Consider the following 6,000-nt stretch of genomic DNA (forward strand, 5'->3'; position numbering starts at 1 on the left):
CAATGAGACTCTTTGGTGTGGAAATCTATTGGAGCATTCACAGCTCAAACAGCAAGCCTTGTCCTGAAGTAGCATGGTCTGGTCCACGTGTCTGACCAGTGGACTGCAGGTTTCCATACATCTCGAGTCATTCTGGCTTCATTTCAAAGCTGCTGGATGAGGTTTCTCCACACACTAATAAATCTTTCTTTTAAAAAAAAACACAAAATGTAATCAGTAACAGAGCTTAACTGCCTCATTCATTCATTAATTCATTAATAAAATTTGAACTTATCTTTCATCTAATTAGTGAGTCTTCCATTTTTTTAAAAAACCTTGCTTTAAAATAAGCAAATACACTTACACATTTTAAAGTTATTTCAACAGGGACTTAAGAATGGCACTTCTCCCTGATTGTTGAACTAATTCCAGAACATAAAAATTACACAGATACACAAGTACGTTGTGTATAGTTATTGCTATACCACCCCTCCCCGCCAAAGCAAAGCCAAGGCCCCTCTAACTGTTTTCAGGCCTGCAACCCAATCCAATTTACTTCAGGTACAATTTAAATGTATAGTGCATGCTGCAACAAAACCGTGGGAGGATGCCAACAGGGTCCTTAAGAAAGTTTTCCTCTAAATCTCTGGAAAGGAGCTTTGAAAGAAAGCAAGGATTACAGTCAGCTAGAAGGGAGGGAGGGGACTTACCTCAAACCAGCCAAGCGGAAATCAGAGCAGTAATTCTACAAGTCGACAGAGTACACTTTCAAAGCTGTAATAGTGTGAAGAAGTGCTGGGCAGCATGGCCTGAAGGCAGCACTAATACACTGATGACTAATGGCTGGGCTAGGGCAGACAATGAATTTGGGGCTTGAAAACGAACAGAAACCATGCAGTACTTTGACAAATGGGCTTTCACGATTTCATTCATTGAATAACCTTTAAACACAAAATTGGCTTGGGTTCTCTTGGGAATGACATGACATGGTGCTGGACAATGATGTAAGTATTTTCTTTTTTAATTATGACTAGTACACAAAATGCTAGCACACCATCTAAGAGGATATAGCTTACAGATACCACAGAGGCAGACATGGAACGCAATACAATGTTGCCTTTCAAGAGGGGGCCGCAATGTCCCAGTGCCACCTTATTAACTATGTAATGGCTTTTTCATTCAGCTTCTTTAGAAAGCCATAGATTTTCTGAGACATTTTGTCGGGTTGAAATATACACAACCAGAACAAAAAACACTTTCAGTGAAACAAACGTGCACACACACACACACACACACACACACACACACACACACACACACATACCACAGTGGCAGCTAAGGAACGTGCACAGAACTATTGTGCACTTAGTATTTCAAATGGAAAAAGTCTACTTTTCAGGGGCCAGGCAAAGGGAAAGTGTAAAACAATGGAGACAACACACCAAGTTTGCAAACAAATGAGCTCATAAAGACATTGCACACACAGCTTCTTTCCAGCAGCTCTCCTCCCTTCCCCCGACATAATTAGCTTTTCAGTTTAAAAATAATAAATTTGGCAATTTTTAAAGAGAGAATGAAATATGGAAAGAGTCTCTAAATTAACAAGGACCACTTACTTCAGACAGCATAGCCTTCAGCAGACCCTAAAAACTTAAGAAAAGGATCCTAAGACAGGAAGCTTAGTGAGCTCATAAAACCGTTGCTGGAGCCAGGAACACATAGCATATTTAATCTGCAAACTGTGAGAGTCCACAGTGACTTCAGCAAGATCTGAGGCATGCCCTCAAGGTTTGCTGGGATCTGGGATTAGGGGGTTGATAAGAACCTCCACTGCCCATGGACATGTTTTTCTTCTGCAGTTAAACACAAATGCATGGAGACGTTTGACTGCTGCTTGGCGTTACTGCTCAAGTTATATAAAAGCTCTGCAGCTCCTTTTGCTGTCAATATATCAAAGTTTAAAAAAAAATCATCAAAGTGTGAAATTTCATTTAAAGTCTTCACCAGTCTACAGCTCTATTTCACAGGCCCATCAAATAAAAGTACAGATGAAAAATACACTGAAAAGTACTTGAGAAAGTTTGCAGCGGCACTCGGCCCTGTTGTTGTTTAGTGTCTGCTTTTATTTGCTTTGAAAGTAGAACAGATCAATTTCCATGTAGAAAAATGACAACGTCAAGTGAAGGGCAGCAGATTCTCCCGGGCTTTAATGAGAAGACAACCTGAAATCATTATTAGAGAACCTTTTGTTTAACAAATACATATATGTATCTGTTCTGTAGCCATTTCAGCATTTTGATTGCCTCTCGATATAAAAGTTGGCAGAAAATTCCTTGAATCTTCCAAAACAAATCAGACTATGCATGCCAGAAGAACTAAAACCTCCTTCAAAGAACTCTGCAGCTAGGGCTTTACAACAATTGCGGAAAAAAGAAAAGTCTGACTTTTAAGATAATCTACTATAGTCTAAAAGCATTAACATTCCATTACTAAGGTTTTCTTGAGCATTTCATGACTCACTGACTCACTTCTTCGAGACTGGTTTTTCTTAGAACATTACTGTCTCCATATAAGTGAGTGCATACAACAATGATCATTAAAGTGTTTCCTTTCATAAGCTTCCAAACTGTCCTCAGAAAGCGGGGAGGGGAATGCAGCAAGCAGCATGCCTTACACAGGACTCACTTCTAAATGGCTAAGCCCAGAGGAAGTCTGTAACTCTTACAGCGTGCAGGTAATTAAGAAAACTTCGCCGGCTTCCAAACAAAGGAGAGTTCAACTTTTAGGCTCTGGAATCCAATTGTTAAATTAACAATTCTTTCATTAAGTAAGTAATGAAATAACTCAAAAAGAGCCATTTTTCATCAGTGCTGAATTTTCTCATTTCTGTCTATGGTCCTTGGCAAATTAGACACACAATAAAAAACTGTATGTACACCCGAGTTCAATCAAGGACTACAAGCATGTAAAAAGCAAGGGGAATTGGTAGGCATCTGAGCTCAACCTGCCCGTCTATTAGCAATAAAGCAATCTATATCTTTTAAAGTGTTTCTGCCTGTGTGAAATTTCACTAGACACCTCTCACATTGAACTTATTCATGCATCTTAAACCAAAAGCTTCCCTGGGCTGACTTAAGAATTACATACCCTGAAAGGATCTCCCCTTAGGCGGAGAGTTTCTAATTAAATAGCTTTTAGTGTAAAATAAACTCTCTGCTCTGTATAAATATGCAATTTCAGCTCATTTAAATGTTATTTTATGTTTGTTTTAAGGTCTGACTATAATCTAACTGGCCACAGAGCTTGTGGACCAGATTGTTAAGGCCAATATTTCCTAACATAAACAAATTCTGCAGCTACTCTGAACAGTTTACATTGTTAAAACCAACCACCACTGCTTTAATATAGCCTCTCCACTGAAATACTGCTCTGCCTTAGAAAAATGAAGTGATTCTGAGGTTATTTCACTATTTTAAAACATAGCATTTTCCTGCTTCAAAATAATCTTGACACATGTAATTAAGAAACTGTCAGACTATTATTAATTTTTAATTTAAAACCCAAATGAAATAATTACGGGAATCAATCAATAAGGCACCTATTCAAATTACAGAGCAATTACATAAATACTCAAAATTAATACTTTAGGCCAGTTCTTGAAGAATTCAGTCTATAACTCGTGAAGACATCAAACAGTACAAGCCTATGACATGAGGAGAATGAACGAAGTGTCTCCCCTTAAATAGACTAAAATGAGATGATTTCAGATGGCATAGCACAGCCCCCCTTCCCCCAGCCATGCCCAATGCTCTCAAGCTGCAACTCTTTTTCTAGAAGTTGTTCCCACCAGACACATATTTCAGGAATCTTTAAAAAAAAAAAAAAAAAAGGAAGAAGAAAGAAAGAAAAAGAAAAAAATGGCCTCATCCAAGTTCTGCACAAAAATCATTTAGAAAAAGAGGGGGCCTAATCACTTGAATTTTCAACAGTGCACGTACTGGGCTGTAGAAAGCTGTAACTGTGGAGACGGGAGGAAAAGAAGGGCAGGAGGTGTTTTTTGGAACTAATAATACCAGCGGGGCTAATGGCACTGCCCCTGTATTTGCACAGCGGCCGGCCCTCCATACCTCGAACTGAAGGGTTCTTTTACTTGAGGACGACAGTCCATCATTTCAAACTGAAGTGGCAGCTGGAAAATGTGGAACAGCTGGCACAGAGCTGGGAGAAAATGTTTTACATAAATATATGTACATATAAACTGGCAGAGGGCCATGAGCACTGTACCCGAGGCCAGAATCTATCTCGCAGTCTACAACCAAGTTTGGGGGGGTGGGGGCGGGTGTAAACTCGGTGCAGCAAACTTCCCTAAGTGGTCTTTACACACATAACTAAGGAAGCCTAGGGATGGCGTGGTACTCAAAAAGGTGCACTCCGGGACACAGGCACAAAGTTCACCGAAGGATAATAAGCAAAGACTAGGCCGAGTGTGAGGGCATGTGGCCATCTGCTGAAAAGTCGCTTCACCACCTAACTATTCAAGTTTAGGATCAATATTAACTCCACATCCCCAGGCCCCGTTGCAACTCCAGAAAGTTAAGTGTTCCTAGCAGAGTATACAGTGATCCATACCCAACTCTGCTCTCTGCAAATTCGGCCTCTAAAGTGATTACCGCAAGGGCCACGGCTACTTCTCTTCCTTTCTTTTTTCTTTCTTTCTGCCCTACCTCTGGAAAGGAAGAGACAGAATTCCAAATCACCCACAGATGGTACAACTTTCACTTTTCCTCTCCCACCGCGGAGGCGCGCCCTCCATCCGCTCACCCCGCAGCACCCCCACCCTCAGAAGTGAAGGCGGGACCCGGGCGAGCCGGGCAGCAGCGGCCCCGCGCATCCCCAGGCGGTGCGCGCCAGTGGAGCTGCGGATTGCCGCGGCTCGAGGACCAGCCGCAGCTCCAGGCGCCCCCAGCTCTGCGCGGCACTTGGCGAGGAGTAGGCGCAGGCGCCGCGGCTGCAAACTTCGTCCGCGCGCCCTGGGGCCGGAGGTCTGCAGTCCGTCTCGGGAGCGCCGAGTCCAGACCCCGAGAGCGCGGGAAGGCGCGAGCGCACGGAAGCTGCACCGACGCCGCGCGGCGGCTCGACAGGGCGGGCTGCGGGGGCCCGCAAAACAAAGAACTTCGGGCGGGACGTACCTGCGGCTGTGGCTGTCAGGTCCCAAATCCACAGACCCGCGCCGGCGGAGCGGCGGGCGGCTCGAGCTACCGTGGATGACCCGGCTGGTCGCAGTGTGCGGCCGCGGCGGGCATGGTGTAGCGCGGGCGGGCGGCGGGGCGAGCGGGCGCGGCGGGGAGCGGCGGGCGGGCGGGCGAGTGTGCGGGCGCCGGCGGCGCGGCCCGGTCCGCTCCCTCCCGCCGCTGCAGCCCGCGCATCAGTTTCAGGGATCCTGTAATCTGATCCCTCTGAGTCACCGGCCCTGAGTGACAGTTCTGATTTGGTTCAACCGCGGGTGGGAGGAGAAAGAGAAAGAAAGGAGCCCCCGACCGTCAAGTCGACTTTCAGCGACCAGGGCCCGTCCAGGCCGAGCGCCCGGGTTGCAAAAGTTGAGCTCCGCTGCGCGCGGCCTTCGCGCTCCCCTCTGCGCGCTCCTGCGCTCCTCCTCTTCCCCGCCCTCCTTCCCCAAGTTTTCACAGATGTGGCCAGACTCTCCTCTCTTTCCCCGCTCCTTCTTCCCTCGCGCGCCCCCACCCCCGCCCGTCCCTCTAATTTCCGCCACTCCGGGGAGCGCTGGGGACGCGCCGAGCAGCGGGACGCCGCCGCCGCCGCAGGGGGCGAAGTTGGGAAAAACTTGGGAGTACTGCTCGCCTTACTTTGCTTTCCCGCTCCTTCCAGGCCGCGCCCGGCGGGGTCCCGCTCCGCGCGCGGATCCCGGTGCGCTGCGCTGCGGGCGCCACTGAGGCCGCGCGTCGGGCCGGGCAGGGCTGGCGCGGGCAGCCGGGAGCCACGCGCTCCACCGCCTCCGCCCCT

General features: G+C 46.8%; 1 protein-coding gene across 1 annotated transcript in view; it reads right to left on the bottom strand.

The window, feature by feature from the left end:
• The window catches only part of Gli3 (GLI family zinc finger 3), a 273,000-nt gene extending 267,691 nt beyond the window's left edge, over positions 1-5,309 (bottom strand). The window contains exon 1 of the mRNA XM_052728011.1: positions 5,169-5,309. The gene's annotated coding sequence lies outside the window, so the exon portion shown is untranslated. The remainder of the gene's footprint in view (positions 1-5,168) is intronic.
• Between the last annotated feature and the right edge of the window lie 691 nt (positions 5,310-6,000).

This window comes from Peromyscus californicus, unplaced genomic scaffold (genome assembly GCF_007827085.1).
Source record: "Peromyscus californicus insignis strain IS unplaced genomic scaffold, ASM782708v3 Scaffold_8__1_contigs__length_139910024, whole genome shotgun sequence".
NCBI lineage: Eukaryota > Metazoa > Chordata > Mammalia > Rodentia > Cricetidae > Peromyscus > Peromyscus californicus.